The sequence below is a fragment of the Ambystoma mexicanum genome, chromosome 10 (assembly GCF_040938575.1).
Source record: "Ambystoma mexicanum isolate Mex_15411 chromosome 10, UKY_AmexF1_1, whole genome shotgun sequence".
Lineage (NCBI taxonomy): Eukaryota > Metazoa > Chordata > Amphibia > Caudata > Ambystomatidae > Ambystoma > Ambystoma mexicanum.
Window position 1 is genome coordinate 522,029,252 of NC_090932.1, and position 19,686 is coordinate 522,048,937.

Genomic DNA, 19,686 nt, shown 5'->3' on the forward strand with positions numbered 1-19,686 from the left:
CAGAAGGCCCAGAGCCTACGGCCACACCACACTGAATGCGCCTGTTCTTGTCTGATCTCAGAAGCTAAGCAGTGTCGGGCCTAGTTAGTACCTGGATGGGAGACCGCCTGGGAATACCAGGTGCTGTAGGCTTTTTTGTGCTCCATGTTCAGGCAGTGAGCCATTTCTCAATTGGCTTTCAAAACTGCATGGTCTAGCCAACTAGATGCTTAAAGGTACAAATCTCAGAAGGCCCAGAGCCTACGGCCACACCGCACTGAATGTGCCTGATCTTGTCTGATCTCAGAAGCTAAGCAGTGTCAGGCCTAGTCAGTACCTGGATGGGAGACCGCCTGGGAATACCAGGTGCTGTAGGCTTTTTTGTGCTCCATGTTCAGGCAGTGAGCCATTTCTCAATTGGCTTTCAAAACTGCATGGTCTAGCCAACTAGATGCTTAAAGGTACAAATCTCAGAAGGCCCAGAGCCTACGGCCACACCACACTGAATGCGTCTGATCTCAGAAGCTAAGCAGTGTCGGGCCTAGTTAGTACCTGGATGGGAGACGGCCTGGGAATACCAGGTGCTGTAGGCTTTTTTGTGCTCCATGTTCAGGCAGTGAGCCATTTCTCAATTGGCTTTCAAAACTGCATGGTCTAGCCAACTAGATGCTTAAAGGTACAAATTTCAGAAGTCCCAGAGCCTACAGCCACACCACACTGAATGCACCTGATCTCGTCTGATCTCAGAAGCAAAGCAGTGTCGGGCCTAGCTAGTACCTGGATGGGAGACCGCCTGGGAATACCAGGTGCTGTAGGCTTTTTTGTGCTCCATGTTCAGGCAGTGAGCCATTTCTCAATTGGCTTTCAAAACTGCATGGTCTAGCCAACTAGATGCTTAAAGGTACAAATCTCAGAAGGCCCAGAGCCTATGGCCACACCACACTGAATGCGTCTGATCTCAGAAGCTAAGCAGTGTCGGGCCTAGTTAGTACCTGGATGGGAGACGGCCTGGGAATACCAGGTGCTGTAGGCTTTTTTGTGCTCCATGTTCAGGCAGTGAGCCATTTCTCAATTGGCTTTCAAAACTGCATGGTCTAGCCAACTAGATGCTTAAAGGTACAAATCTCAGAAGGCCCAGAGCCTATGGCCACACCACACTGAATGCGCCTGATCTCGTCTGATCTCAGAAGCTAAGCAGTGTCGGGCCTAGTTAGTACCTGGATGGGAGACCGCCTGGGACTACCAGGTTCTGTAGGCTTTTTTGTGTTCTATGATTAGTAATTGTGCCACTTCTCAATTTCTTTTTAAATTTGCTTATGATTCCAAAATAAATGTATCCCTTTTAATAGCGGAAATGTTGGACAACAACATGAGGGCTGGCGCTACCTATTTACATAAAATTAACATACGGGTAGTGTGTTCATGGGTAATAAATCTACCTTCACATGTAATGCAGTTCAGAGAATATTGAGTCCATAAAGAGTCTTGAAAAAAAGCCATGGTTGTGTTGGTTGTTCTCTCCAACTCCCTGCAACAGAAACAGGATGGATGGAGTAAAGTTATCCTACCAGACATAGGAGTCCTGAATGGGCCCACAAGTCTTATATATCTCGCCTGATCGAGCCTGATTGGGTGATGAGCGTGGTATCATGTTGCAAGTGGCTTTATGGCTTAGCTTACTAACTGTAAATGCATAAGAGTAATACTCTTAGCATTTCTCAATTTTAGGGCTACACCACAATGATTGCGCCCGATCTCGGAAGCTAAGCAGTTTCGGGCCTAGTTAGTACCTGGATGGGAGACCGCCTGGGAATACCAGGTGCTGTAGGCTTTTTTGTGCTCCATGTTCAGGCAGTGAGCCATTTCTCAATTGGCTTTCAAAACTGCATGGTCTAGCCAACTAGATGCTTAAAGGTACAAATCTCAGAAGGCCCAGAGCCTACGGCCACACCACACTGAATGCGCCTGATCTCGTCTGATCTCAGAAGCTAAGCAGTGTCGGGCCTAGTTAGTACCTGGATGGGAGACCGCCTGGGACTACCAGGTTCTGTAGGCTTTTTTGTGCTCTATGATTAGTAATTGTGCCACTTCTCAATTTCTTTTTAAATTTGCTTATGATTCCAAAATAAATGTATCCCTTTTAATAGCGGAAATGTTGGACAACAACATGAGGGCTGGCGCTACCTATTTACATAAAATTAACATTCGGGTAGTGTGTTCATGGGTAATAAATCTACCTTCACATGTAATGCAGTTCAGAGAATATTGAGTCCATAAAGAGTCTTGAAAGAAAGCCATGGTTGTGTTGGTTGTTCTCTCCAACTCCCTGCAACAGAAACAGGATGGATGGAGTAAAGTTATCCTACCAGACATAGGAGTCCTGAATGGGCCCACAAGTCTTATATATCTCGCCTGATCAAGCCTGATTGGGTGATGAGCGTGGTATCATGTTGCAAGTGGCTTTATGGCTTAGCTTACTAACTGTAAATGCATAAGAGTAATACTCTTAGCATTTCTCAATTTTAGGGCTACACCACAATGATTGCGCCCGATCTCGGAAGCTAAGCAGTTTCGGGCCTAGTTCGTACCTGGATGGGAGACCGCCTGGGAATACCAGGTGCTGTAGGCTTTTTTTTGCTCCATGTTCAGGCAGTGAGCCATTTCTCAATTGGCTTTCAAAACTGCATGGTCTAGCCAACTAGATGCTTAAAGGTACAAATCTCATAAGGCCCGGAGCCTACGGCCACACCACACTGATCTCAGGAAGCTAAGCAGTGTCGGGCCTAGTTTGTACCTGGATGGGAGACCGCCTGGGAATACCAGGTGCTGTAGGCTTTTTTGTGCTCCATGTTCAGGCAGTGAGCCATTTCTCAATTGGCTTTCAAAACTGCATGGTCTAGCCAACTAGATGCTTAAAGGTACAAATCTCAGAAGGCCCAGAGCCTACGGCCACACCACACTGAATGCGCCTGATCTCGTCTGATCTCAGAAGCTAAGCAGTGTCGGGCCTAGTTAGTACCTGGATGGGAGACCGCCTGGGAATACCAGGTGCTGTAGGCTTTTTTGTGCTCCATGTTCAGGCAGTGAGCCATTTCTCAATTGGCTTTCAAAACTGCATGGTCTAGCCAACTAGATGCTTAAAGGTACAAATTTCAGAAGGCCGAGAGCCTACGGCCACACCACACTGAATGCGCCTGATCTCGTCTGATCTCAGAAGCTAAGCAGTGTCGTGCCTAGTTAGTACCTGGATGGGAGACGGCCTGGGAATACCAGGTGCTGTAGGCTTTTTTGTGCTCCATGTTCAGGCAGTGAGCCATTTCTCAATTGGCTTTCAAAACTGCATGGTCTAGCCAACTAGATGCTTAAAGGTACAAATCTCAGAAGGCCCAGAGCCTACGGCCACACCACACTGAATGCGCCTGATCTCCTCTGATCTCAGAAGCTAAGCAGTGTCAGGCCTAGTTAGTACCTGGATGGGAGACCGCCTGGGACTACCAGGTTCTGTAGGCTTTTTTGTGCTCTATGATTAGTAATTGTGCCACTTCTCAATTTCTTTTTAAATTTGCTTATGATTCCAAAATAAATGTATCCCTTTTAATAGCGGAAATGTTGGACAACAACATGAGGTCTGGCGCTACCTATTTACATAAAATTAACATACGGGTAGTGTGTTCATGGGTAATAAATCTACCTTCACATGTAATGCAGTTCAGAGAATATTGAGTCCATAAAGAGTCTTGAAAGAAAGCCATGGTTGTGTTGGTTGTTCTCTCCAACTCCCTGCAACAGAAACAGGATGGATGGAGTAAAGTTATCCTACCAGACATAGGAGTCCTGAATGGGCCCACAGGTCTTATATATCTCGCCTGATCGAGCCTGATCGGGTCATGAGCGTGGTATCATGTTGCAAGTGGCTTTATGGCTTAGCTTACTAACCGTAAATGCATAAGAGTAATACTCTTAGCATTTCTCAATTTTAGGGCTACACCACAATGAATGCGCCCGATCTCGGAAGCTAAGCAGTTTCGGGCCTAGTTAGTACCTGGATGGGAGACCGCCTGGGAATACCAGGTGCTGTAGGCTTTTTTGTGCTCCATGTTCAGGCAGTGAGCCATTTCTCAATTGGCTTTCAAAACTGCATGGTCTAGCCAACTAGATGCTTAAAGGTACAAATCTCAGAAGGCCCAGAGCCTACGGCCACACCACACTGAATGCGCCTGATCTCGTCTGATCTCAGAAGCTAAGCAGTTTTGGGCCTAGTTAGTACCTGGATGGGAGACCGCCTGGGAATACAATGTGCTGTAGGCTTTTTTGTGCTCCATGTTCAGGCAGTGAGCCATTTCTCAATTGGCTTTCAAAACTGCATGGTCTAGCCAACTAGATGCTTAAAGGTACAAATCTCAGAAGGCCCAGAGCCTACGGCCACACCACACTGAATGCGCCTGTTCTTGTCTGATCTCAGAAGCTAAGCAGTGTCGGGCCTAGTTAGTACCTGGATGGGAGACCGCCTGGGAATACCAGGTGCTGTAGGCTTTTTTGTGCTCCATGTTCAGGCAGTGAGCCATTTCTCAATTGGCTTTCAAAACTGCATGGTCTAGCCAACTAGATGCTTAAAGGTACAAATCTCAGAAGGCCCAGAGCCTACGGCCACACCGCACTGAATGTGCCTGATCTTGTCTGATCTCAGAAGCTAAGCAGTGTCAGGCCTAGTCAGTACCTGGATGGGAGACCGCCTGGGAATACCAGGTGCTGTAGGCTTTTTTGTGCTCCATGTTCAGGCAGTGAGCCATTTCTCAATTGGCTTTCAAAACTGCATGGTCTAGCCAACTAGATGCTTAAAGGTACAAATCTCAGAAGGCCCAGAGCCTACGGCCACACCACACTGAATGCGTCTGATCTCAGAAGCTAAGCAGTGTCGGGCCTAGTTAGTACCTGGATGGGAGACGGCCTGGGAATACCAGGTGCTGTAGGCTTTTTTGTGCTCCATGTTCAGGCAGTGAGCCATTTCTCAATTGGCTTTCAAAACTGCATGGTCTAGCCAACTAGATGCTTAAAGGTACAAATTTCAGAAGTCCCAGAGCCTACAGCCACACCACACTGAATGCACCTGATCTCGTCTGATCTCAGAAGCAAAGCAGTGTCGGGCCTAGCTAGTACCTGGATGGGAGACCGCCTGGGAATACCAGGTGCTGTAGGCTTTTTTGTGCTCCATGTTCAGGCAGTGAGCCATTTCTCAATTGGCTTTCAAAACTGCATGGTCTAGCCAACTAGATGCTTAAAGGTACAAATCTCAGAAGGCCCAGAGCCTATGGCCACACCACACTGAATGCGTCTGATCTCAGAAGCTAAGCAGTGTCGGGCCTAGTTAGTACCTGGATGGGAGACGGCCTGGGAATACCAGGTGCTGTAGGCTTTTTTGTGCTCCATGTTCAGGCAGTGAGCCATTTCTCAATTGGCTTTCAAAACTGCATGGTCTAGCCAACTAGATGCTTAAAGGTACAAATCTCAGAAGGCCCAGAGCCTATGGCCACACCACACTGAATGCGCCTGATCTCGTCTGATCTCAGAAGCTAAGCAGTGTCGGGCCTAGTTAGTACCTGGATGGGAGACCGCCTGGGACTACCAGGTTCTGTAGGCTTTTTTGTGTTCTATGATTAGTAATTGTGCCACTTCTCAATTTCTTTTTAAATTTGCTTATGATTCCAAAATAAATGTATCCCTTTTAATAGCGGAAATGTTGGACAACAACATGAGGGCTGGCGCTACCTATTTACATAAAATTAACATACGGGTAGTGTGTTCATGGGTAATAAATCTACCTTCACATGTAATGCAGTTCAGAGAATATTGAGTCCATAAAGAGTCTTGAAAAAAAGCCATGGTTGTGTTGGTTGTTCTCTCCAACTCCCTGCAACAGAAACAGGATGGATGGAGTAAAGTTATCCTACCAGACATAGGAGTCCTGAATGGGCCCACAAGTCTTATATATCTCGCCTGATCGAGCCTGATTGGGTGATGAGCGTGGTATCATGTTGCAAGTGGCTTTATGGCTTAGCTTACTAACTGTAAATGCATAAGAGTAATACTCTTAGCATTTCTCAATTTTAGGGCTACACCACAATGATTGCGCCCGATCTCGGAAGCTAAGCAGTTTCGGGCCTAGTTAGTACCTGGATGGGAGACCGCCTGGGAATACCAGGTGCTGTAGGCTTTTTTGTGCTCCATGTTCAGGCAGTGAGCCATTTCTCAATTGGCTTTCAAAACTGCATGGTCTAGCCAACTAGATGCTTAAAGGTACAAATCTCAGAAGGCCCAGAGCCTACGGCCACACCACACTGAATGCGTCTGATCTCAGAAGCTAAGCAGTGTCGGGCCTGGATGGGAGACCGCCTCGGAATACCAGGTGCTGTAGGCTTTTTTGTGCTCCATGTTCAGGCAGTGAGCCATTTCTCAATTGGCTTTCAAAACTGCATGGTCTAGCCAACTAGATGCTTAAAGGTACAAATCTCAGAAGGCCCAGAGCCTATGGCCACACCACACTGAATGCGCCTGATCTCGTCTGATCTCAGAAGCTAAGCAGTGTCGGGCCTAGTTAGTACCTGGATGGGAGACCGCCTGGGAATACCAGGTGCTGTAGGCTTTTTTGTGCTCCATGTTCAGGCAGTGAGCCATTTCTCAATTGGCTTTCAAAACTGCATGGTCTAGCCAACTAGATGCTTAAAGGTACAAATCTCAGAAGGCCTAGAGCCTACGGCCACACCACACTGAATGCGCCTGATCTCGTCTGATCTCAGAAGCTAAGCAGTTTCGGGCCTAGTTAGTACCTGGATGGGAGACCGCCTGGGAATACCAGGTGCTGTAGGCTTTTTTGTGCTCCATGTTCAGGCAGTGAGCCATTTCTCAATTGGCTTTCAAAACTGCATGGTCTAGCCAACTAGATGCTTAAAGGTACAAATCTCAGAAGGCCCAGAGCCTACGGCCACACCACACTGAATGCGCCTGATCTCGTCTGATCTCAGAGGCTAAGCAGTGTCGGGCCTAGTTAGTACCTGGATGGGAGACCGCCTGGGAATACCAGGTGCTGTAGGCTTTTTTGTGCTCCATGTTCAGGCAGTGAGCCATTTCTCAATTGGCTTTCAAAACTGCATGGTCTAGCCAACTAGATGCTTAAAGGTACAAATTTCAGAAGGCCCAGAGCCTACGGCCACACCACACTGAATGCACCTGATCTCGTCTGATCTCAGAAGCAAAGCAGTGTCAGGCCTAGTTAGTACCTGGATGGGAGACCGCCTGGGAATACCAGGTGCTGTAGGCTTTTTTGTGCTCCATGTTCAGGCAGTGAGCCATTTCTCAATTGGCTTTCAAAACTGCATGGTCTAGCCAACTAGATGCTTAAAGGTACAAATCTCAGACGGCCCAGAGCCTACGGCCACACCACACTGAATGCGTCTGATCTCAGAAGCTAAGCAGTGTCGGGCCTAGTTAGTACCTGGATGGGAGACGGCCTGGGAATACCAGGTGCTGTAGGCTTTTTTGTGCTCCATGTTCAGGCAGTGAGCCATTTCTCAATTGGCTTTCAAAACTGCATGGTCTAGCCAACTAGATGCTTAAAGGTACAAATCTCAGAAGGCCCAGAGCCTACGGCCACACCACACTGAATGCGCCTGATCTCGTCTGATCTCAGAAGCTAAGCAGTGTCGGGCCTAGTTAGTACCTGGATGGGAGACCGCCTGGGACTACCAGGTTCTGTAGGCTTTTTTGTGCTCTATGATTAGTAATTGTGCCACTTCTCAATTTCTTTTTAAATTTGCTTATGATTCCAAAATAAATGTATCCCTTTTAATAGCGGAAATGTTGGACAACAACATGAGGTCTGGCGCTACCTATTTACATAAAATTAACATACGGGTAGTGTGTTCATGGGTAATAAATCTACCTTCACATGTAATGCAGTTCAGAGAATATTGAGTCCATAAAGAGTCTTGAAAGAAAGCCATGGTTGTGTTGGTTGTTCTCTCCAACTCCCTGCAACAGAAACAGGATGGATGGAGTAAAGTTATCCTACCAGACATAGGAGTCCTGAATGGGCCCACAGGTCTTATATATCTCGCCTGATCGAGCCTGATCGGGTCATGAGCGTGGTATCATGTTGCAAGTGGCTTTATGGCTTAGCTTACTAACTGTAAATGCATAAGAGTAATACTCTTAGCATTTCTCAATTTTAGGGCTACACCACAATGAATGCGCCCGATCTCGGAAGCTAAGCAGTTTCGGGCCTAGTTAGTACCTGGATGGGAGACCGCCTGGGAATACCAGGTGCTGTAGGCTTTTTTGTGCTCCATGTTCAGGCAGTGAGCCATTTCTCAATTGGCTTTCAAAACTGCATGGTCTAGCCAACTAGATGCTTAAAGGTACAAATCTCAGAAGGCCCAGAGCCTACGGCCACACCACACTGAATGCGCCTGATCTCGTCTGATCTCAGAAGCTAAGCAGTTTTGGGCCTAGTTAGTACCTGGATGGGAGACCGCCTGGGAATACAATGTGTTGTAGGCTTTTTTGTGCTCCATGTTCAGGCAGTGAGCCATTTCTCAATTGGCTTTCAAAACTGCATGGTCTAGCCAACTAGATGCTTAAAGGTACAAATCTCAGAAGGCCCAGAGCCTACGGCCACACCACACTGAATGCGCCTGATCTTGTCTGATCTCAGAAGCTAAGCAGGTCGGGCCTAGTTAGTACCTGGATGGGAGACCGCCTGGGAATACCAGGTGCTGTAGGCTTTTTTGTGCTCCATGTTCAGGCAGTGAGCCATTTCTCAATTGGCTTTCAAAACTGCATGGTCTAGCCAACTAGATGCTTAAAGGTACAAATCTCAGAAGGCCCAGAGCCTACGGCCACACCACACTGAATGTGCCTGATCTTGTCTGATCTCAGAAGCTAAGCAGTGTCAGGCCTAGTTAGTACCTGGATGGGAGACCGCCTGGGAATACCAGGTGCTGTAGGCTTTTTTGTGCTCCATGTTCAGGCAGTGAGCCATTTCTCAATTGGCTTTCAAAACTGCATGGTCTAGCCAACTAGATGCTTAAAGGTACAAATCTCAGAAGGCCCAGAGCCTACGGCCACACCACACTGAATGCGCCTGATCTTGTCTGATCTCAGAAGCTAAGCAGTGTCGGGCCTAGTTAGTACCTGGATGGGAGACCGCCTGGGAATAGCAGGTTCTGTAGGCTTTTTTGTGCTCTATGATTAGTAATTGTGCCACTTCTCAATTTCTTTTTAAATTTGCTTATGATTCCAAAATAAATGTATCCCTTTTAATAGCGGAAATGTTGGACAACAACATGAGGGCTGGCGCTACCTATTTACATAAAATTAACATACGGGTAGTGTGTTCATGGGTAATAAATCTACCTTCACATGTAATGCAGTTCAGAGAATATTGAGTCCATAAAGAGGCTTGAAAGAAAGCCATGGTTGTGTTGGTTGTTCTCTCCAACTCCCTGCAACAGAAACAGGATGGATGGAGTAAAGTTATCCAACCAGACATAGGAGTCCTGAATGAGCCCACAAGTCTTATATATCTCGCCTGATCGAGCCTGATCCAGCGCTGATCGGGGGATGAGCGTGGTATCATGTTGCAAGTGGCTTTATGGCTTAGCTTACTAACTGTAAATGCATAAGAGTAATACTCTTAGCATTTCTCAATTTTAGGGCTACACCACAATGAATGCGCCAGATCTCGGAAGCTAAGCAGTTTCGGGCCTAGTTAGTACCTGGATGGGAGACCGCCTGGGAATACCAGGTGCTGTAGGCTTTTTTGTGCTCCATGTTCAGGCAGTGAGCCATTTCTCAATTGGCTTTCAAAACTGCATGGTCTAGCCAACTAGATGCTTAAAGGTACAAATCTCAGAAGGCCCAGAGCCTACGGCCACACCACACTGAATGCGCCTGATCTCGTCTGATCTCAGAAGCTAAGCAGTGTCGGGCCTAGTTAGTACCTGGATGGGAGACCGCCTGGGAATACCAGGTGCTGTAGGCTTTTTTGTGCTCCATGTTCAGGCAGTGAGCCATTTCTCAATTGGCTTTCAAAACTGCATGGTCTAGCCAACTAGATGCTTAAAGGTACAAATTTCAGAAGGCCCAGAGCCTACGGCCACACCACACTGAATGCGCCTGATCTCGTCTGATCTCAGAAGCTAAGCAGTGTCGGGCCTAGTTAGTACCTGGATGGGAGACCGCCTGGGAATACCAGGTGCTGTAGGCTTTTTTGTGCTCCATGTTCAGGCAGTGAGCCATTTTTCAATTGGCTTTCAAAACTGCATGGTCTAGCCAACTAGATGCTTAAAGGTACAAATCTCAGAAGCCCCAGAGCCTACGGCCACACCACACTGAATGCGTCTGATCTCAGAAGCTAAGCAGTGTCGGGCCTAGTTAGTACCTGGATGGGAGACGGCCTGGGAATACCAGGTGCTGTAGGCTTTTTTGTGCTCCATGTTCAGGCAGTGAGCCATTTCTCAATTGGCTTTCAAAACTGCATGGTCTAGCCAACTAGATGCTTAAAGGTACAAATCTCAGAAGGCCCAGAGCCTACGGCCACACCACACTGAATGCGCCTGATCTCGTCTGATTTCAGAAGCTAAGCAGTGTCGGGCCTAGTTAGTACCTGGATGGGAGACCGCCTGGGAATACCAGGTTCTGTAGGCTTTTTTTGTGCTCTATGATTAGTAATTGTGCCACTTCTCAATTTCTTTTTAAATTTGCTTATGATTCCAAAATAAATGTATCCCTTTTAATAGCGGAAATGTTGGACAACAACATGAGGGCTGGCGCTACCTATTTACATAAAATTAACATTCGGGTAGTGTGTTCATGGGTAATAAATCTACCTTCACATGTAATGCAGTTCAGAGAATATTGAGTCCATAAAGAGTCTTGAAAGAAAGCCATGGTTGTGTTGGTTGTTCTCTCCAACTCCCTGCAACAGAAACAGGATGGATGGAGTAAAGTTATCCTACCAGACATAGGAGTCCTGAATGGGCCCACAAGTCTTATATATCTCGCCTGATCAAGCCTGATTGGGTGATGAGCGTGGTATCATGTTGCAAGTGGCTTTATGGCTTAGCTTACTAACTGTAAATGCATAAGAGTAATACTCTTAGCATTTCTCAATTTTAGGGCTACACCACAATGATTGCGCCCGATCTCGGAAGCTAAGCAGTTTCGGGCCTAGTTCGTACCTGGATGGGAGACCGCCTGGGAATACCAGGTGCTGTAGGCTTTTTTTTGCTCCATGTTCAGGCAGTGAGCCATTTCTCAATTGGCTTTCAAAACTGCATGGTCTAGCCAACTAGATGCTTAAAGGTACAAATCTCATAAGGCCCGGAGCCTACGGCCACACCACACTGATCTCAGGAAGCTAAGCAGTGTCGGGCCTAGTTTGTACCTGGATGGGAGACCGCCTGGGAATACCAGGTGCTGTAGGCTTTTTTGTGCTCCATGTTCAGGCAGTGAGCCATTTCTCAATTGGCTTTCAAAACTGCATGGTCTAGCCAACTAGATGCTTAAAGGTACAAATCTCAGAAGGCCCAGAGCCTACGGCCACACCACACTGAATGCGCCTGATCTCGTCTGATCTCAGAAGCTAAGCAGTGTCGGGCCTAGTTAGTACCTGGATGGGAGACCGCCTGGGAATACCAGGTGCTGTAGGCTTTTTTGTGCTCCATGTTCAGGCAGTGAGCCATTTCTCAATTGGCTTTCAAAACTGCATGGTCTAGCCAACTAGATGCTTAAAGGTACAAATTTCAGAAGGCCCAGAGCCTACGGCCACACCACACTGAATGCGCCTGATCTCGTCTGATCTCAGAAGCTAAGCAGTGTCGTGCCTAGTTAGTACCTGGATGGGAGACCGCCTGGGAATACCAGGTGCTGTAGGCTTTTTTGTGCTCCATGTTCAGGCAGTGTGCCATTTCTCAATTGGCTTTCAAAACTGCATGGTCTAGCCAACTAGATGCTTAAAGGTACAAATCTCAGAAGGCCCAGAGCCTACGGCCACACCACACTGAATGCGCCTGATCTCGTCTGATCTCAGAAGCTAAGCAGTGTCGGGCCTAGTTAGTACCTGGATGGGAGACCGCCTGGGAATACCAGGTTCTGTGGGCTTTTTTGTGCTCTATGATTAGTAATTGTGCCACTTCTCAATTTCTTTTTAAATTTGCTTATGATTCCAAAATAAATGTATCCCTTTTAATAGCGGAAATGTTGGACAACAACATGAGGGCTGGCGCTACCTATTTACATAAAATTAACATACGGGTAGTGTGTTCATGGGTGATAAATCTACCTTCACATGTAATGCAGTTCAGAGAATATTGAGTCCATAAAGAGTCTTGAAAGAAAGCCATGGTTGTGTTGGTTGTTCTCTCCAACTCCCTGCAACAGAAACAGGATGGATGGAGTAAAGTTATCCTACCAGACATAGGAGTCCTGAATGGGCCCACAAGTCTTATATATCTCGCCTGATCGAGCCTGATCGGGTGATGAGCGTGGTATCATGTTGCAAGTGGCTTTATGGCTTAGCTTACTAACTGTAAATGCATAAGAGTAATACTCTTAGCATTTCTCAATTTTAGGGCTACACCACAATGAATGCGCCCGATCTCGGAAGCTAAGCAGTTTCGGGCCTAGTTAGTACCTGGATGGGAGACCGCCTGGGAATACCAGGTGCTGTAGGCTTTTTTGTGCTCCATGTTCAGGCAGTGAGCCATTTCTCAATTGGCTTTCAAAACTGCATGGTCTAGCCAACTAGATGCTTAAAGGTACAAATCTCAGAAGGCCCAGAGCCTACGGACACACCACACTGAATGCGCCTGATCTCGTCTGATCTCAGAAGCTAAGCAGTGTTGGGCCTAGTTAGTACCTGGATGGGAGACCGCCTGGGAATACCAGGTGCTGTAGGCTTTTTTGTGCTCCATGTTCAGGCAGTGAGCCATTTCTCAATTGGCTTTCAAAACTGCATGGTCTAGCCAACTAGATGCTTAAAGGTACAAATCTCAGAAGGCCCAGAGCCTACGGCCACACCACACTGAATGCGTCTGATCTCAGAAGCTAAGCAGTGTCGGTCCTAGTTAGTACCTGGATGGGAGACCGCCTGGGAATACCAGGTGCTGTAGGCTTTTTTGTGCTCCATGTTCAGGCAGTGAGCCATTTCTCAATTGGCTTTCAAAACTGCATGGTCTAGCCAACTAGATGCTTAAAGGTACAAATCTCAGAAGGCCCAGAGCCTAAGGCCACACCACACTGAATGCGTCTGATCTCAGAAGCTAAGCAGTGTCGGGCCTAGTTAGTACCTGGATGGGAGACCGCCTGGGAATACCAGGTGCTGTAGGCTTTTTGTGCTCCATGTTCAGGCAGTGAGCCATTTCTCAATTGGCTTTCAAAACTGCATGGTCTAGCCAACTAGATGCTTAAAGGTACAAATTTCAGAAGGCCCAGAGCCTACGGCCACACCACACTGAATGCGCCTGATCTCGTCTGATCTCAGAAGCTAAGCAGTGTCGGGCCTAGTTAGTACCCGGATGGGAGACCGCCTGGGAATACCAGGTGCTGTAGGCTTTTTTGTGCTCCATGTTCAGGCAGTGAGCCATTTCTCAATTGGCTTTCAAAACTGCATGGTCTAGCCAACTAGATGCTTAAAGGTACAAATCTCAGAAGGCCCAGAGCCTACGGCCACACCACACTGAATGCGCCTGATCTCGTCTGATCTCAGAAGCTAAGCAGTGTCGGGCCTAGTTAGTACCTGGATGGGAGACCGCCTGGGAATACCAGGTTCTGTGGGCTTTTTTGTGCTCTATGATTAGTAATTGTGCCACTTCTCAATTTCTTTTTAAATTTGCTTATGATTCCAAAATAAATGTATCCCTTTTAATAGCGGAAATGTTGGACAACAACATGAGGGCTGGCGCTACCTATTTACATCAAATTAACATACGGGTAGTGTGTTCATGGGTGATAAATCTACCTTCACATGTAATGCAGTTCAGAGAATATTGAGTCCATAAAGAGTCTTGAAAGAAAGCCATGGTTGTGTTGGTTGTTCTCTCCAACTCCCTGCAACAGAAACAGGATGGATGGAGTAAAGTTATCCTACCAGACATAGGAGTCCTGAATGGGCCCACAAGTCTTATATATCTCGCCTGATCGAGCCTGATCGGGTGATGAGCGTGGTATCATGTTGCAAGTGGCTTTATGGCTTAGCTTACTAACTGTAAATGCATAAGAGTAATACTCTTAGCATTTCTCAATTTTAGGGCTACACCACAATGAATGCGCCCGATCTCGGAAGCTAAGCAGTTTCGGGCCTAGTTAGTACCTGGATGGGAGACCGCCTGGGAATACCAGGTGCTGTAGGCTTTTTTGTGCTCCATGTTCAGGCAGTGAGCCATTTCTCAATTGGCTTTCAAAACTGCATGGTCTAGCCAACTAGATGCTTAAAGGTACAAATCTCAAAAGGCCCAGAGCCTACGGCCACACCACACTGAATGCGCCTGATCTCGTCTGATCTCAGAGCCTAAGCAGTGTCGGGCCTAGTTAGTACCTGGATGGGAGACCGCCTGGGAATACCAGGTGCTGTAGGCTTTTTTGTGCTCCATGTTCAGGCAGTGAGCCATTTCTAAATTGGCTTTCAAAACTGCATGGTCTAGCCAACTAGATGCTTAAAGGTACAAATCTCAGACGGCCCAGAGCCTACGGCCACACCACACTGAATGCGTCTGATCTCAGAAGCTAAGCAGTGTCGGGCCTAGTTAGTACCTGGATGGGAGACGGCCTGGGAATACCAGGTGCTGTAGGCTTTTTTGTGCTCCATGTTCAGGCAGTGAGCCATTTCTCAATTGGCTTTCAAAACTGCATGGTCTAGCCAACTAGATGCTTAAAGGTGCAAATCTCAGAAGGCCCAGAGCCTACGGCCACACCACACTGAATGCGCCTGATCTCGTCCGATCTCAGAAGCTAAGCAGTGTCGGGCCTAGTTAGTACCTGGATGGGAGACCGCCTGGGAATACCAGGTGCTGTAGTCTTTTTTGTGCTCCATGTTCAGGCAGTGAGCCATTTCTGAATTGGCTTTCAAAACTGCATGGTCTAGCCAACTAGATGCTTAAAGGTACAAATCTCAGAAGGCTCAGAGCCTACGGCCACACCACACTGAATGCGCCTGATCTCGTCTGATCTCAGAAGCTAAGCAGTGTCGGGCCTAGTTAGTACCTGGATGGGAGACGGCCTGGGAATACCAGGTGCTGTAGGCTTTTTTGTGCTCCATGTTCAGGCAGTGAGCCATTTCTCAATTGGCTTTCAAAACTGCATGGTCTAGCCAACTAGATGCTTAAAGGTACAAATCTCAGAAGGCCCAGAGCCTACGGCCACACCACACTGAATGCGCCTGATCTCGTCTGATCTCAGAAGCTAAGCAGTGTAGGGCCTAGTTAGTACCTGGATGGGAGACCGCCTGGGAATACCAGGTTCTGTAGGCTTTTTTGTGCTCTATGATTAGTAATTGTGCCACTTCTCATTTCTTTTTAAATTTGCTTATGATTCCAAAATAAATGTATCCCTTTTAATAGCGGAAATGTTGGACAACAACATGAGGGCTGGCGCTACCTATTTACATAAAATTAACATACGGGTAGTGTGTTCATGGGTAATAAATCTACCTTCACATGTAATGCAGTTCAGAGAATATTGAGTCCATAAAGAGTCTTGAAAGAAAGCCATGGTTGTGTTGGTTGTTCTCTCCAACTCCCTGCAACAGAAACAGGATGGATGGAGTAAAGTTATCCTACCAGACATAGGAGTCCTGAATGGGCCCACAAGTCTTATATATCTCGCCTGATCGAGCCTGATCGGGTGATGAGCGTGGTATCATGTTGCAAGTGGCTTTATGGCTTAGCTTACTAACTGTAAATGCATCAGAGTAATACTCTTAGCATTTCTCAATTTTAGGGCTACACCACAATGAATGCGCCCGATCTCGGAAGCTAAGCAGTTTCGGGCCTAGTTAGTACCTGGATGGGAGACCGCCTGGGAATACCAGGTGCTGTAGGCTTTTTTGTGCTCCATGTTCAAGCAGTGAGCCATTTCTCAATTGACTTTCAAAACTGCATGGTCTAGCCAACTAGATGCTTAAAGGTACAAATCTCAGAAGGCCCAGAGTCTACGGCCACACCACACTGAATGCGCCTGATCTCGTCTGATCTCAGAAGCTAAGCAGTGTCGGGCCTAGTTAGTACCTGGATGGGAGACCGCCTGGGAATACCAGGTGCTGTAGGCTTTTTTGTGCTCAATGTTCAGGCAGTGAGCCATTTCTCAATTGGCTTTCAAAACTGCATGGTCTAGCCAACTAGATGCTTAAAGGTACAAATCTCAGAAGGCCCAGAGCCTACGGCCACACCACACTGAATGCGCCTGATCTCGTCTGATCTCAGAAGCTGAGCAGTGTCGTGCCTAGTTAGTACCTGGATGGGAGACTGCCTGGGAATACCAGGTGCTGTAGGCTTTTTTGTGCTCCATGTTCAGGCAGTGAGCCATTTCTCAATTGGCTTTCAAAACTGCATGGTCTAGCCAACTAGATGCTTAAAGGTACAAATCTCAGAAAGCCCAGAGCCTACGGCCACACCACACTGAATGCGCCTGATCTCGTCTGATCTCAGAAGCTGAGCAGTGTCGTGCCTAGTTAGTACCTGGATGGGAGACTGCCTGGGAATACCAGGTGCTGTAGGCTTTTTTGTGCTCCATGTTCAGGCAGTGAGCCATTTCTCAATTGTCTTTCAAAACTGCATGGTCTAGCCAACTAGATGCTTAAAGGTACAAATCTCAGAAGGCCCAGAGCCTACGGCCACACCACACTGAATGCGCCTGATCTCAGAAGCTAAGCAGTGTCGGGCCTAGTTAGTACCTGGATGGGAGACTGCCTGGGAATACCAGGTGCTGTAGGCTTTTTTGTGCTCCATGTTCAGGCAGTGAGCCATTTCTCAATTGGCTTTCAAAACTGCATGGTCTAGCCAACTAGATGCTTAAAGGTACAAATCTCAGAAGGCCCAGAGCCTACGGCCACACCACACTGAATGCGCCTGATCGCGTCTGATCTCAGAAGCTAAGCAGTGTCGGGCCTAGTTAGTACCTGGATGGGAGACCACCTGGTAATACCAGGTGCTGTAGGCTTTTTTGTGCTCCATGGTCAGGCAGTGAGCCATTTCTCAATTGGCTTTCAAAACTACATGGTCTAGCCAACTAGATGCTTAAAGGTACAAATCTCAAAAGGCCCAGAGCCAACGGCCACACCACACTGAATGCGTCTGATCTCAGAAGCTAAGCAGTGTCGGGCCTAGTTAGTACCTGGATGGGAGACCGCCTGGGAATACCAGGTTCTGTAGGCTTTTTTGTGCTCTATGATTAGTAATTGTGCCACTTCTCAATTTCTTTTTAAATTTGCTTATGATTCCAAGATAAATGTATCCCTTTTAATAGCGGAAATGTTGGACAACAACATGAGGGCTGGCGCTACCTATTTACATAAAATTAACATACGGGTAGTGTGTTCATGGGTAATAAATCTACCTTCACATGTAATGCAGTTCAGAGAATATTGAGTCCATAAAGAGTCTTGAAAGAAAGCCATGGTTGTGTTGGTTGTTCTCTCCAACTCCCTGCAACAGAAACAGGATGGATGGAGTAAAGTTATCCAACCAGACATAGGAGTCCTGAATGGGCCCACAAGTCTTATATATCTCGCCTGATCGAGCCTGATCCAGCGCTGATCGGGTGATGAGCGTGGTATCATGTTGCAAGTGGCTTTATGGCTTAGCTTACTAACTGTAAATGCATAAGAGTAATACTCTTAGCATTTCTCAATTTTAGGGCTACACCACAATGAATGCGCCCGATCTCGGAAGCTAAGCAGTTTCGGGCCTAGTTAGTACCTGGATGGGAGACCGCCTGGGAATACCAGGTGCTGTAGGCTTTTTTGTGCTCCATGTTCAGGCAGTGAGCCATTTCTCAATTGGCTTTCAAAACTGCATGGTCTAGCCAACTAGATGCTTAAAGGTACAAATCTCAGAAGGCCCAGAGCCTACGGCCACACCACACTGAATGCGCCTGATCTCATCTGATCTCAGAAGCTAAGCAGTGTCGGGCCTAGTTAGTACCTGGATGGGAGACCACCTGGGAATACCAGGTGCTGTAGGCTTTTTTGTGCTCCATGTTCAGGCAGTGAGCCATTTCTCAATTGGCTTTCAAAACTGCATGGTCTAGCCAACTAGATGCTTAAAGGTACAAATTTCAGAAGGCCCAGAGCCTACAGCCACACCACACTGAATGCGCCTGATCTCGTCTGATCTCAGAAGCTAAGCAGTGTCGGGCCTAGTTAGTACCTGGATGGGAGACCGCCTGGGAATACCAAGTGCTGTATGCTTTTTTGTGCTCCATGTTCAGGCAGTGAGCCATTTCTCAATTGGCTTTCAAAACTGCATGGTCTAGCCAACTAGATGCTTAAAGGTACAAATCTCAGAAGGCCCAGTGCCTATGGCCACACCACACTGAATGCGCCTGATCTCGTCTGATCTCAGAAGCTAAGCAGTGTCGGGCCTAGTTAGTACCTGGATGGGAGACCGCCTGGGAATACCAGGTGCTGTAGGCTTTTTTGTGCTCCATGTTCAGGCAGTGAGCCATTTCTCAATTGGCTTTCAAAACTGCATGGTCTAGCCAACTAGATGCTTAAAGGTACAAATCTCAGAAGGCCCAGAGCCTACGGCCACACCACACTGAATGCGCCTGATCTCGTCTGATCTCAGAAGCTGAGCAGTGTCGGCCCTAGTTAGTACCTGGATGGGAGACCGCCTGGGAATACCAGGTTCTGTAGGCTTTTTTGTGCTCTATGATTAGTAATTGTGCCACTTCTCAATTTCTTTTTAAATTTGCTTATGATTCCAAAATAAATGTATCCTTTTTAATAGCGGAAATGTTGGACAACAACATGAGGGCTGGCGCTACCTATTTACATAAAATTAACATACGGGTAGTGTGTTCATGGGTAATAAATCTACCTTCACATGTAATGCAGTTCAGAGAATATTGAGTCCATAAAGAGTCTTGAAAGAAAGCCATGGATGTGTTGGTTGTTCTCTCCAACTCCCGGCAACAGAAACAGGATGGATGGAGTAAAGTTATCCTACCAGACATAGGAGTCCTGAATGGGCCCACAAGTCTTATATATCTCGCCTGATCGGGTGATGAGCGTGGTATCATGTTGCAAGTGGCTTTATGGCTTAGCTTACTAACTGTAAATGCATAAGAGTAATACTCTTAGCATTTCTCAATTTTAGGGCTACACCACAATGAATGCGCCCGATCTCGGAAGCTAAGCAGTTTCGGGCCTAGTTAGTACCTGGATGGGAGACCGCCTGGGAATACCAGGTGCTGTAGGCTTTTTTGTGCTCCATGTTCAGGCAGTGAGCCATTTCTCAATTGGCTTTCAAAACTGCATGGTCTAGCCAACTAGATGCTTAAAGGTACAAATCTCAGAAGGCCCAGAGCCTACGGCCACACCACACTGAATGCGTCTGATCTCAGAAGCTAAGCAGTGTAGGGCCTAGTTAGTACCTGGATGGGAGACCGCCTGGGAATACCAGGTTCTGTAGGCTTTTTTGTGCTCTATGATTAGCA

General features: G+C 47.2%; 32 non-coding genes and 30 pseudogenes across 32 annotated transcripts; all 62 read left to right on the top strand.

Moving 5' to 3' along the window:
• Positions 1 to 13: 13 nt before the first annotated feature.
• LOC138494392 (5S ribosomal RNA) lies at positions 14 to 132 on the top strand. The gene has a single exon (XR_011277326.1). It is a non-coding gene; the product is annotated as a 5S ribosomal RNA (ribosomal RNA).
• Positions 133 to 238: 106 nt separating this feature from the next.
• On the top strand, positions 239 to 357 carry LOC138494691 (5S ribosomal RNA; annotated as a pseudogene).
• A 106-nt stretch (positions 358 to 463) lies between these two features.
• Positions 464 to 572, top strand: LOC138495361 (5S ribosomal RNA; annotated as a pseudogene).
• Positions 573 to 678: 106 nt separating this feature from the next.
• On the top strand, positions 679 to 797 carry LOC138493401 (5S ribosomal RNA). Its single transcript, XR_011276427.1, has one exon. It is a non-coding gene; the product is annotated as a 5S ribosomal RNA (ribosomal RNA).
• Positions 798 to 903: 106 nt separating this feature from the next.
• LOC138495462 (5S ribosomal RNA) lies at positions 904 to 1,012 on the top strand (annotated as a pseudogene).
• A 106-nt stretch (positions 1,013 to 1,118) lies between these two features.
• Positions 1,119 to 1,237, top strand: LOC138494626 (5S ribosomal RNA; annotated as a pseudogene).
• Positions 1,238 to 1,916: 679 nt separating this feature from the next.
• LOC138494514 (5S ribosomal RNA) lies at positions 1,917 to 2,035 on the top strand. Its single transcript, XR_011277437.1, has one exon. It is a non-coding gene; the product is annotated as a 5S ribosomal RNA (ribosomal RNA).
• An 885-nt stretch (positions 2,036 to 2,920) lies between these two features.
• Positions 2,921 to 3,039, top strand: LOC138496148 (5S ribosomal RNA). Its single transcript, XR_011277704.1, has one exon. It is a non-coding gene; the product is annotated as a 5S ribosomal RNA (ribosomal RNA).
• Positions 3,040 to 3,145: 106 nt separating this feature from the next.
• Positions 3,146 to 3,264, top strand: LOC138494601 (5S ribosomal RNA). Its single transcript, XR_011277516.1, has one exon. It is a non-coding gene; the product is annotated as a 5S ribosomal RNA (ribosomal RNA).
• A 106-nt stretch (positions 3,265 to 3,370) lies between these two features.
• Positions 3,371 to 3,489, top strand: LOC138494899 (5S ribosomal RNA; annotated as a pseudogene).
• Positions 3,490 to 3,953: 464 nt separating this feature from the next.
• Positions 3,954 to 4,062, top strand: LOC138496027 (5S ribosomal RNA; annotated as a pseudogene).
• Positions 4,063 to 4,168: 106 nt separating this feature from the next.
• LOC138494540 (5S ribosomal RNA) lies at positions 4,169 to 4,287 on the top strand. The gene has a single exon (XR_011277461.1). It is a non-coding gene; the product is annotated as a 5S ribosomal RNA (ribosomal RNA).
• A 106-nt stretch (positions 4,288 to 4,393) lies between these two features.
• On the top strand, positions 4,394 to 4,512 carry LOC138494393 (5S ribosomal RNA). The gene has a single exon (XR_011277327.1). It is a non-coding gene; the product is annotated as a 5S ribosomal RNA (ribosomal RNA).
• Positions 4,513 to 4,618: 106 nt separating this feature from the next.
• LOC138494692 (5S ribosomal RNA) lies at positions 4,619 to 4,737 on the top strand (annotated as a pseudogene).
• Positions 4,738 to 4,843: 106 nt separating this feature from the next.
• LOC138495362 (5S ribosomal RNA) lies at positions 4,844 to 4,952 on the top strand (annotated as a pseudogene).
• A 106-nt stretch (positions 4,953 to 5,058) lies between these two features.
• LOC138493402 (5S ribosomal RNA) lies at positions 5,059 to 5,177 on the top strand. The gene has a single exon (XR_011276428.1). It is a non-coding gene; the product is annotated as a 5S ribosomal RNA (ribosomal RNA).
• A 106-nt stretch (positions 5,178 to 5,283) lies between these two features.
• On the top strand, positions 5,284 to 5,392 carry LOC138495463 (5S ribosomal RNA; annotated as a pseudogene).
• Positions 5,393 to 5,498: 106 nt separating this feature from the next.
• Positions 5,499 to 5,617, top strand: LOC138494627 (5S ribosomal RNA; annotated as a pseudogene).
• An 883-nt stretch (positions 5,618 to 6,500) lies between these two features.
• LOC138497072 (5S ribosomal RNA) lies at positions 6,501 to 6,619 on the top strand. Its single transcript, XR_011278496.1, has one exon. It is a non-coding gene; the product is annotated as a 5S ribosomal RNA (ribosomal RNA).
• A 106-nt stretch (positions 6,620 to 6,725) lies between these two features.
• On the top strand, positions 6,726 to 6,844 carry LOC138493823 (5S ribosomal RNA). Its single transcript, XR_011276811.1, has one exon. It is a non-coding gene; the product is annotated as a 5S ribosomal RNA (ribosomal RNA).
• A 106-nt stretch (positions 6,845 to 6,950) lies between these two features.
• On the top strand, positions 6,951 to 7,069 carry LOC138493653 (5S ribosomal RNA). The gene has a single exon (XR_011276656.1). It is a non-coding gene; the product is annotated as a 5S ribosomal RNA (ribosomal RNA).
• A 106-nt stretch (positions 7,070 to 7,175) lies between these two features.
• On the top strand, positions 7,176 to 7,294 carry LOC138493974 (5S ribosomal RNA). The gene has a single exon (XR_011276947.1). It is a non-coding gene; the product is annotated as a 5S ribosomal RNA (ribosomal RNA).
• Positions 7,295 to 7,400: 106 nt separating this feature from the next.
• Positions 7,401 to 7,509, top strand: LOC138495363 (5S ribosomal RNA; annotated as a pseudogene).
• Positions 7,510 to 7,615: 106 nt separating this feature from the next.
• On the top strand, positions 7,616 to 7,734 carry LOC138494515 (5S ribosomal RNA). The gene has a single exon (XR_011277438.1). It is a non-coding gene; the product is annotated as a 5S ribosomal RNA (ribosomal RNA).
• Positions 7,735 to 8,198: 464 nt separating this feature from the next.
• On the top strand, positions 8,199 to 8,307 carry LOC138496028 (5S ribosomal RNA; annotated as a pseudogene).
• Positions 8,308 to 8,413: 106 nt separating this feature from the next.
• LOC138494688 (5S ribosomal RNA) lies at positions 8,414 to 8,532 on the top strand (annotated as a pseudogene).
• A 106-nt stretch (positions 8,533 to 8,638) lies between these two features.
• Positions 8,639 to 8,756, top strand: LOC138494729 (5S ribosomal RNA; annotated as a pseudogene).
• A 106-nt stretch (positions 8,757 to 8,862) lies between these two features.
• Positions 8,863 to 8,981, top strand: LOC138494533 (5S ribosomal RNA). Its single transcript, XR_011277454.1, has one exon. It is a non-coding gene; the product is annotated as a 5S ribosomal RNA (ribosomal RNA).
• Positions 8,982 to 9,087: 106 nt separating this feature from the next.
• On the top strand, positions 9,088 to 9,206 carry LOC138494637 (5S ribosomal RNA; annotated as a pseudogene).
• A 690-nt stretch (positions 9,207 to 9,896) lies between these two features.
• Positions 9,897 to 10,015, top strand: LOC138496152 (5S ribosomal RNA). The gene has a single exon (XR_011277707.1). It is a non-coding gene; the product is annotated as a 5S ribosomal RNA (ribosomal RNA).
• A 106-nt stretch (positions 10,016 to 10,121) lies between these two features.
• On the top strand, positions 10,122 to 10,240 carry LOC138496164 (5S ribosomal RNA). The gene has a single exon (XR_011277718.1). It is a non-coding gene; the product is annotated as a 5S ribosomal RNA (ribosomal RNA).
• Positions 10,241 to 10,346: 106 nt separating this feature from the next.
• On the top strand, positions 10,347 to 10,455 carry LOC138495364 (5S ribosomal RNA; annotated as a pseudogene).
• A 106-nt stretch (positions 10,456 to 10,561) lies between these two features.
• Positions 10,562 to 10,680, top strand: LOC138494323 (5S ribosomal RNA). Its single transcript, XR_011277263.1, has one exon. It is a non-coding gene; the product is annotated as a 5S ribosomal RNA (ribosomal RNA).
• An 886-nt stretch (positions 10,681 to 11,566) lies between these two features.
• On the top strand, positions 11,567 to 11,685 carry LOC138496176 (5S ribosomal RNA). Its single transcript, XR_011277729.1, has one exon. It is a non-coding gene; the product is annotated as a 5S ribosomal RNA (ribosomal RNA).
• A 106-nt stretch (positions 11,686 to 11,791) lies between these two features.
• Positions 11,792 to 11,910, top strand: LOC138494036 (5S ribosomal RNA). The gene has a single exon (XR_011277003.1). It is a non-coding gene; the product is annotated as a 5S ribosomal RNA (ribosomal RNA).
• A 106-nt stretch (positions 11,911 to 12,016) lies between these two features.
• On the top strand, positions 12,017 to 12,135 carry LOC138494143 (5S ribosomal RNA). Its single transcript, XR_011277100.1, has one exon. It is a non-coding gene; the product is annotated as a 5S ribosomal RNA (ribosomal RNA).
• A 464-nt stretch (positions 12,136 to 12,599) lies between these two features.
• LOC138496029 (5S ribosomal RNA) lies at positions 12,600 to 12,708 on the top strand (annotated as a pseudogene).
• A 106-nt stretch (positions 12,709 to 12,814) lies between these two features.
• On the top strand, positions 12,815 to 12,933 carry LOC138493624 (5S ribosomal RNA). Its single transcript, XR_011276630.1, has one exon. It is a non-coding gene; the product is annotated as a 5S ribosomal RNA (ribosomal RNA).
• Positions 12,934 to 13,039: 106 nt separating this feature from the next.
• On the top strand, positions 13,040 to 13,148 carry LOC138495235 (5S ribosomal RNA; annotated as a pseudogene).
• A 106-nt stretch (positions 13,149 to 13,254) lies between these two features.
• LOC138495339 (5S ribosomal RNA) lies at positions 13,255 to 13,363 on the top strand (annotated as a pseudogene).
• Positions 13,364 to 13,468: 105 nt separating this feature from the next.
• LOC138497026 (5S ribosomal RNA) lies at positions 13,469 to 13,587 on the top strand. The gene has a single exon (XR_011278454.1). It is a non-coding gene; the product is annotated as a 5S ribosomal RNA (ribosomal RNA).
• Positions 13,588 to 13,693: 106 nt separating this feature from the next.
• On the top strand, positions 13,694 to 13,812 carry LOC138494146 (5S ribosomal RNA). The gene has a single exon (XR_011277102.1). It is a non-coding gene; the product is annotated as a 5S ribosomal RNA (ribosomal RNA).
• Positions 13,813 to 14,276: 464 nt separating this feature from the next.
• On the top strand, positions 14,277 to 14,385 carry LOC138496031 (5S ribosomal RNA; annotated as a pseudogene).
• Positions 14,386 to 14,491: 106 nt separating this feature from the next.
• LOC138494408 (5S ribosomal RNA) lies at positions 14,492 to 14,610 on the top strand. The gene has a single exon (XR_011277341.1). It is a non-coding gene; the product is annotated as a 5S ribosomal RNA (ribosomal RNA).
• A 106-nt stretch (positions 14,611 to 14,716) lies between these two features.
• LOC138495365 (5S ribosomal RNA) lies at positions 14,717 to 14,825 on the top strand (annotated as a pseudogene).
• Positions 14,826 to 14,931: 106 nt separating this feature from the next.
• Positions 14,932 to 15,050, top strand: LOC138497083 (5S ribosomal RNA). The gene has a single exon (XR_011278506.1). It is a non-coding gene; the product is annotated as a 5S ribosomal RNA (ribosomal RNA).
• A 106-nt stretch (positions 15,051 to 15,156) lies between these two features.
• LOC138494051 (5S ribosomal RNA) lies at positions 15,157 to 15,275 on the top strand. Its single transcript, XR_011277017.1, has one exon. It is a non-coding gene; the product is annotated as a 5S ribosomal RNA (ribosomal RNA).
• A 106-nt stretch (positions 15,276 to 15,381) lies between these two features.
• Positions 15,382 to 15,500, top strand: LOC138493735 (5S ribosomal RNA). Its single transcript, XR_011276731.1, has one exon. It is a non-coding gene; the product is annotated as a 5S ribosomal RNA (ribosomal RNA).
• A 463-nt stretch (positions 15,501 to 15,963) lies between these two features.
• On the top strand, positions 15,964 to 16,072 carry LOC138496033 (5S ribosomal RNA; annotated as a pseudogene).
• Positions 16,073 to 16,178: 106 nt separating this feature from the next.
• Positions 16,179 to 16,297, top strand: LOC138497052 (5S ribosomal RNA). Its single transcript, XR_011278478.1, has one exon. It is a non-coding gene; the product is annotated as a 5S ribosomal RNA (ribosomal RNA).
• Positions 16,298 to 16,403: 106 nt separating this feature from the next.
• Positions 16,404 to 16,522, top strand: LOC138494733 (5S ribosomal RNA; annotated as a pseudogene).
• A 106-nt stretch (positions 16,523 to 16,628) lies between these two features.
• LOC138494734 (5S ribosomal RNA) lies at positions 16,629 to 16,747 on the top strand (annotated as a pseudogene).
• A 106-nt stretch (positions 16,748 to 16,853) lies between these two features.
• On the top strand, positions 16,854 to 16,962 carry LOC138495034 (5S ribosomal RNA; annotated as a pseudogene).
• Positions 16,963 to 17,068: 106 nt separating this feature from the next.
• Positions 17,069 to 17,187, top strand: LOC138494204 (5S ribosomal RNA). The gene has a single exon (XR_011277155.1). It is a non-coding gene; the product is annotated as a 5S ribosomal RNA (ribosomal RNA).
• A 106-nt stretch (positions 17,188 to 17,293) lies between these two features.
• Positions 17,294 to 17,402, top strand: LOC138495453 (5S ribosomal RNA; annotated as a pseudogene).
• A 475-nt stretch (positions 17,403 to 17,877) lies between these two features.
• LOC138496034 (5S ribosomal RNA) lies at positions 17,878 to 17,986 on the top strand (annotated as a pseudogene).
• Positions 17,987 to 18,092: 106 nt separating this feature from the next.
• LOC138495535 (5S ribosomal RNA) lies at positions 18,093 to 18,211 on the top strand. Its single transcript, XR_011277618.1, has one exon. It is a non-coding gene; the product is annotated as a 5S ribosomal RNA (ribosomal RNA).
• A 106-nt stretch (positions 18,212 to 18,317) lies between these two features.
• Positions 18,318 to 18,436, top strand: LOC138494286 (5S ribosomal RNA). Its single transcript, XR_011277230.1, has one exon. It is a non-coding gene; the product is annotated as a 5S ribosomal RNA (ribosomal RNA).
• Positions 18,437 to 18,542: 106 nt separating this feature from the next.
• Positions 18,543 to 18,661, top strand: LOC138497073 (5S ribosomal RNA). The gene has a single exon (XR_011278497.1). It is a non-coding gene; the product is annotated as a 5S ribosomal RNA (ribosomal RNA).
• Positions 18,662 to 18,767: 106 nt separating this feature from the next.
• Positions 18,768 to 18,886, top strand: LOC138494760 (5S ribosomal RNA; annotated as a pseudogene).
• Positions 18,887 to 19,340: 454 nt separating this feature from the next.
• On the top strand, positions 19,341 to 19,449 carry LOC138496035 (5S ribosomal RNA; annotated as a pseudogene).
• Positions 19,450 to 19,555: 106 nt separating this feature from the next.
• On the top strand, positions 19,556 to 19,664 carry LOC138495241 (5S ribosomal RNA; annotated as a pseudogene).
• The last annotated feature ends 22 nt before the right edge of the window (positions 19,665 to 19,686 follow it).